The sequence below is a fragment of the Priapulus caudatus genome, unplaced genomic scaffold (assembly GCF_000485595.1).
Source record: "Priapulus caudatus unplaced genomic scaffold, Priapulus_caudatus-5.0.1 Scaffold248, whole genome shotgun sequence".
NCBI lineage: Eukaryota > Metazoa > Priapulida > Priapulimorpha > Priapulimorphida > Priapulidae > Priapulus > Priapulus caudatus.
In genome coordinates, this window is record NW_014577309.1 from 298,352 (window position 1) to 305,668 (window position 7,317).

The window sequence follows — 7,317 nt, forward strand, 5'->3', positions numbered from 1 at the left end:
TATATACCTGTGTGCATCCTTATTAGATTATGTAGAATGATAGCTCTTTCTTGAATGTCGGATTAAATGAATTGATGGTGTCAGAAACTACTGTGTAAATTACTATGTAAAAGGGTGGCTTTTCATTTTTGGCAGGACTGCGAATTTGTCATTTGTGTTAAGATCCTATGCGCTTAAACAGATATGCGACGCATTCGCGCGAGATAGCCTACTGCCGGACGCGCCTGACGGACTTCAATATATCAGGCTGCTGGCGATCACAGACGACTCGAATAAGGTGCGTTGCCCTCTACACCGAAATGTATCTAGTCAGAAGAATCTCACAAGTACCGAATACAATGACATCTGATCCTTTTACAACTCCCCTACCCCAAAAAAGAAACATCGATGCTATGCACTGTGTTCGAATTGTACGGGTGTCTTTGTTTTGCGTTGCATCATTGACTTTGCGCATGGTAATGCCACAAAGAATTGCCGGAATAATATCTGTTCCGCTAGCGGACACAAGTGCATATCATATTATATGATTGAAAAATTTCTGTTTGAATTCACGGTGGGGGACGGCCCGGTGATTTTCGTTTCTCGTCTGCGGTGAGCGGGCTAGTACCGAGTACTGTCCAGGACTACAGGTGCTGGGTGGTGATGGGGCTGTCGCGACATCACCGAGCAACGCTTGCCAGGTGTGTGATTACTTTTCCTCAACATGTCACCATAGACATAGCTGCGTAAATGGCGATGCCACGTGAATGCATGCTTTTTACGTTATAACAATTTTTAGCCTCATATCTTGACATGGTCAGATGCAGCTTGTAGAAATCGCATGATCGTCGGCCGTTGGCGTCGCGTCCGAGCGTCCGAGAACGTGCCGAGCGTGCCGTCCGTATGGCCGTACCGTGCAAGCAGTTTGGGCACAAATTTAACCGCTTGACGTACGGATCCACGATATTCGGGAGGTGGGGGGTAATCCGAAAACGAGTTGGGAATGTCGAAGCTAGGGGGTCAAAAAGGTCAAAGGTCAAGAGGTGTAAAATAAGGGGGACATTCCCTCGCTTAACTTAAGGTATAGGGAGGAATGCAGGAATTCGGCACAACTCTAACGGCTGCGAGCTAGGCCTCGTGATGTTGGGTGATAAGCATCATGGTAAGGGAATATCATCACTGTGCCCGAAATTGGAGGTCACAGGTCAAAGGTCAATGGGCACAGGCAGATTTTAGAATTTTTCTGAAGGACATGGTCTGACGAGCGATTGAAAAACTTTTTTGTTTCAGCGGCGGTACGTCTAGCATTTTTATGGCATTATTGAAAGGGACGCATGAAATTACTTATCTGCCTGACGTGGCGAAGAGTAGTGTCAGATAAGCTTTTGCACCCTCAAGGGAGGGTTCAACTGGATTTGTTTGACTGTCTGTAGAAAGAATTTGACTGCCGGTTTCCTGTAGATCTTACTGCCTGATGTATGACGACAATGTCACAGCTTGAATTTCAAAAAGCTAAATTTTGGCTTAAAGAGAGGTTATGGCTCCTTAAATCGTTATAATGTTCTATAGGCCGATTCGTAAGCTGTCAGTATGTTACATGTACCAGATGCGACTGCCAGTGGCTACTGCCAGTGCATGTGTGTTGGTGTGGTAGTGTACAATGTGATTTTGCCTGCGTTAATTTGTATAGGCTGCAGCTTCTATTGCCAGCCGTGTGGTTGCCTAGGTAATGGATGAGTTGCTACTAATTCTGTCTTGCAAAATGATTGTTGCTAGTTCAGTAATCGAGGGAGCTTCTGCATCTTTAATCTGAGACACTTAAAGTAACGTGTACGGCGCCATCTTCGTGGGTGCAACTTTCATAACGATCCCAACGAACATTCCTTTGAGACGGTTCCTGATACCACCTGTGCATTCCACTGTTTCGCGCGTGTATGGCTGAACACATTTGGAGACTAACAGGGTTTACTTAGAATCCCACCACTCGCCACGCACAGGTCACCGCAGTAGACGTGATTGAGCGCTGTCGCTCGCGGCACTGCTCGCTATGTTTAGTAAATTGTTTTATTGAGCTGGCGCAACCACGACTTGCGTGTACTGGATTGGTATTACGTTAAAGGCTTCGACTTAGTTTTTTCTTTTTATTTTAAATGACTGCGTAAGTTAAAGTCGTCTGTTAACAGAAGTCACGTGATACATGTGCTTATGTAATTCGGTCAGGTATTTAGCACGCTCTACACCGCTTACAACACCTTTAGGTTGCGGCTTGCAGTGGGTACTGTCGACTCGAGCAAGGCCTAGACTACATTCCTCTAAAAAGGCGAGCGAGCAGTGGAGGCTTACTTGAAGAGCTAATGCACCGACTGCACCGTGCAGATCAGCTCGATCATTCTGTATTAGTGATCTCCGGAGTGAGGAGTGAAGACTGTTACTCTGTTGTATAGCATTGATAGCTAGGTAGGTGACGTCTAGATGATCCTGGTGATCTAGACCGAATAATTCTTGTCCCATATAAACCTTTTTATATTTTGGTGAGGGTTATATTGGAGTAGATATAGCCAATATAACCCTCACCAAAATATAAAAAAGGTTATATGGGACAGAGATTATTCGGTCTACCTGTGATCTTGCCTAATCATTTTCTGCCTGTGTGAGTGTGGTCAGCACTAACAAAGCGAGAAAGAAGAGGTTGATAGGAGAGAATGAGAGAAAGACACAGAGTGAGATTAGAGAAGAGTGAAAGAGAGATATTTATTAGGTAATGATATGCTAATTTGCATTGAAGTTTTGTATCAATTAGACTATGAGGTGCGCTAGCACGTAGAAATGATCACCCGTGTGTTTTATGATCCAGTCAGTCACAACAATAATACCATACGAATAATTATAATATAATGTTATAATAACCTATATATAATATATTAGACAAGTTTATGAGCGATAGATGGCGCCACGACGCATGACTTTTATTACACAATTCGTGTTTTTGGAATGACTCTAATTGCGTATTCACGTAATCACATAATGAGAAAATGTAGCTACAATAACATCTACTTGAAATCCGTAGTTTATGTGATGCCCCCTTCTTGGCGTTGATGCAAAATGTTGGTTATTAAAATTCAAGTTGATTCCACTTGTGTAGGGGCAATCAGAGGCCAATAAAATGTGTAAGAACTTGTGGATGACTTCGAAGACAATAAGGTGCCTTAAAATCAGCCATATCGCTGTCTTTGAATTCTAAACGTAAATTGATCACTAAATCACTTCTTTACTTTAGATACTTAATACGACGCAAAATTGTATCACTTCTAATTATTACTGATAATTTTTGATTGCAGGTATATGATCCTTCTTGTATACGCGAATTAGTGAAATTGTACCTTACCCACTATTGAGACATTGTCCCAATGAACTGTGTACATAAATTTGATATTAGAAGCACAAAGATGGTAGTTGTGGGTCTATAGCCTTTGACTGGCACTTTAAATTTACCCCCTCCTATAACAAGAATGAAACGACTGGAATTGCGATTTCGTCGTTGCTTAAGTGCATGCGACGCTACGTGGCGCTCGAAAGAATGCCAGGCGGTTTCGAGTTAGATCGGTGGTTGACCCTCCCTTCTCCTCCTGCCCTTCTCCTCCCTCCTCTCCTCTCTTCACTTCGCAGTAGGGAGCTGAGGCGTGCATGTTTGTTCGTGTGAGACAAGTGGTCATCAGAGTGCTATTGATCGCTGTGGCTGTGCGCTCTCTTTACCGTGGTGGGAACACAGCCGTCTGCTGTCTCTCCTCCTCCCTTCTTTCTCCCCCTTCCCTCCGCCTCCTCCTCCTCTTCCTCCTTCGTTTCACACTCGTGTGGATGTCGATTCGGCGGGAGCAGAACCGCAACAACATTGCCCGACAAACGAGTGAGCTCGGAGATTGCCGGAGATATTGCGTGAGTGAACGCGCGCTGGTCGCCCGTGGGTTGACGCCCACCTCTGTGCCAGTCGTGTCTGTCTGTCGATCGTCCTCCAGTGTTCGCGATCAAGCCGTTGCCTCACACCGACTGCTTTACAGTAGCAATGATGATGACCGTTGCCGCACCACACCCACACCATTGCGCTACGACAATGACGATGATGCTGACGACAATGACGACGACGGTGACGACGATGACGATGATGCTGCCGACGACGATGAAACTTGGACGCACGACGGCGAGCGACGATGCTGCGACGACGATGACACTGACGATGCGTGCCGACGCCGACGACGACGACACTGACGATGCCTGCCTGACGCCGGACGACGACGACACTGACGATGCTGCCGACGCCGACGACGACGACACTGACGATGCTGCCGACGACGACGACACTGACGACGACGGCGACGGCGACGACGACGACGAAGTCCGGAGCACACATTTGCAAAACCAGTACCCCCCGCCCCCGAGGACATCTGTCACCGCCCTTCATTGCATACATTGCGTGTTCAGTGAAATTAATTAATTAAAGAGACTCGGTTTTTCTTGGCGAAAGATTCCTGTTACTTGCTAAGCTTTACGCTGCTGCACTCGCTATATGCAGCTAGATCGATGCAGCCGTCCCGTTTTCTTTTCTTCGCGTAAATCGCGTGCGACACAAAAGAAATGCAACCAGTTCGTTCGCCTATCGATACGATGCGACGTTGAATCCTCACCCCCCCCCCCTCACCCCCTCTCCGTCTCGATCAACTGTCGGGGATTCCATCACACGCCCCGCGCGCTCAAACCGAACATCACAAACGGAAGAAGCAACGTGAATATTCATGATTACGTAGACTGCCCCGCGGGCGACCGCCGCCTGGCAGCGGGACACTCACCGGTGGCACACTCACCGCCTTAGGGGGAAGTCTAAATAGGGAGGGAGGGAGGGAGGTAGGGGGCGATTGCCATCGGGGTGAATGCGTGAGTCATGCGTGATACAGCATGGTATAGGGAAGAATCACCACGGCGTCGCCTGTTAGCGATTTCCACGACATAATCCTTATTGACCGAGGTGGTCGCTTCGGCGATGATTTATGCTAGTTGAAAGCCATATTTCAATCTGAAATTGATGGTTGTCTTTGTGGGATAAGGATTTCAATTTTCCCCGCGAAGCTAACGCGCCCGGAATTTCGGTCATGGCCGTGTACTAAACTAGCGCTAAGATAAACGGCCTGCTCTGTAACCGCGTTCACGAGGACAAGTTCCCGCTGACATCCTCGGCGAACGGATTTTGACGCCGTTTCGGGAGGCGAAATTGCCGTATTTTATGCGAAGTCGGGTCGACGCTTATCCGAAGTCGAGAGCTGATTCAGATTTAAGGGGTTTCGGCTGCCGTCTCCACGCGAAGGTGCCTATTGCTCGCTTACAAGAGTCTGCTTCTCTCCTCCACGGAGTTGTTAAGTAGCGAGTGTTGAGAGACGTGGTTGATATCGGCATCCGCAGTAGAAATCTTAATAGTAGACGCGCGTGGAAATTTGAATTACTGCCCACGGACAGTCGGCATGTGACGTCAGACGGGGGGCATTAATGCGTTTAGTTTGTCTGCTGGTGATTGTAAAACGCCTGCTCTTGCCCTCTGTAATGTCATTGGCGTTACTCGTTTGCTTCTGTTGTTTCCGCAATGGAAATGTGGGCCGCCGGTGTGAGTGCAGCAGCTACGCTGATGCGGTGTGCGGCTGTGGTGGGTGTCTGCTCTGTTTGTTATATTTTAAGTAAGCTGTTGTAGTCGCTGACACGAGATTGATGTATGGCGCGTATCATAACTCGAGTGCAATGTACGTTTGTATCCTATGTCTAAAGATTTAACGTGTTATATTTATACGGATCGTATATACCTACTAGTATATGATTGTGATTGAAAACGACTAGTAAATTGTTATTCATTTATCAAAAATGACTCACGTGTTATGCGTTTAGTGTTGGTTGGTAGACGTGTGCAATTTTTCCATCAGCTGTTTACGTTATAACGAGGTTCTAGATTTGCTCCCTCATCGCCACGCATTTCGATATTAAATGACAAGTAATCCGTCATTTTGAGTCACGGCTTAAGCCATTATCTCCGGGCTTGTTAAGCTTATTAGACCAGCGTTCGCATCAGGTATCCCCTAATTATTTATGCTAGTAATTTTTCGTGGGAGATTATAAGCAGATCTGCTGGTCCTACCGCCTGGCGGCATCATTATCCCCTTTTTTCGCAACATAATTTGTGATATCCTGTAAAACCAGTGGCGGTCTCACGGTCTCTTGCGTTTGGTTATTAGCGAAAAAGTAGATCCCACGCAATTATTAAAATGAGTCGTATAGTAGTAGTAGTGTGTCGGGGGTGATTTTCTGTTGTCCGGTCGGCTATAGCGAAGATGAATGCAGCGGAAATGAATCTGGAGTGAGCATTACTGCTTCCGGCGACCCGGTAACGTTCCCCGATAAGGTTGGCGTGATCACGTGCCGGTTTCCTGACGCTGTCGAGCCCCGCAGAAGCCACGAACAAATCAGATGGAAGAGGTAGGTGTGAACGAGGTGGGATGTGAGTGAGATGTGGGGGCCGGTGCGGCGTGGGGCGAGAGGCATGGGTGAGATGTGGGGAGGGTGCGGCGTGGGGGAGTGAGAGGAGAGAGATGTGGGGGAGGGTGCGGCGTGTGGGGAGAATTGGGAGAGGAGAGAGACATGGGTGAGATGTGGGGGAGGGCGCGGCGTGTGGGGAAAATTGGGAGAGGGGAGAGGCATGGGTGAGATGTGGGAGAGGAGAGAGACATGGGTGAGATGTGGGGGAGGGAGAACGAACGAAAGAACGAAAAGAAGAAAGAAATAAAGCGCACCACCCTGAGGGAATATTGTAATAGATAAAGGAGATAGAAATGGATGAAAATATGGGGCGTACGGGCGGGGGGGGCGCAAGCGAAAGAAAAATAGAAAATGATGAACATAGACACGAAAGAAATAGAAATGCGTGTCTTGGAACGAGGCAGCCACGAAAGATTCCGCAGTTTACCATGATGCATAAATTACACTTGTCGCTTCTAGCGCAATCATCGCGTAGATTTTCTCATCCCAACATCCAACCCATGCCTCTCCTCTTCTCATCCACGCACCCACCCTATCAGCTTAACCAACGCCCGAACACCCCCCCCCACGTATACCCATGCCTCTCTCCTCTTCCACGTCTCCCACACCGCGCACCTGCTCACAATATCACCATGTCATTCCTCTCCCACCATCTCACCCATGTTCCTCTCCTCCCCCACATTCTCACCCACTGTCTCTGCTCTCCCCCACATCTCAACCCATGCCGTCTCTCCTACTCCCAATTCTCCCCACACGAGCCGCGCCGCTCCT

At 47.8% G+C, this 7,317-nt stretch overlaps 1 long non-coding RNA gene across 1 annotated transcript in view; it reads left to right on the top strand.

Annotated features, from left to right (window-relative positions):
- LOC106808014 overlaps window positions 1-2,046 on the top strand; it is a 13,644-nt gene extending 11,598 nt beyond the window's left edge. Inside the window, exons 2-3 of the long non-coding RNA XR_001393742.1 lie at window positions 1,015-1,022; window positions 2,035-2,046. This is a non-coding gene — a long non-coding RNA (uncharacterized LOC106808014). The remainder of the gene's footprint in view (window positions 1-1,014; window positions 1,023-2,034) is intronic.
- Window positions 2,047-7,317: the final 5,271 nt, after the last annotated feature.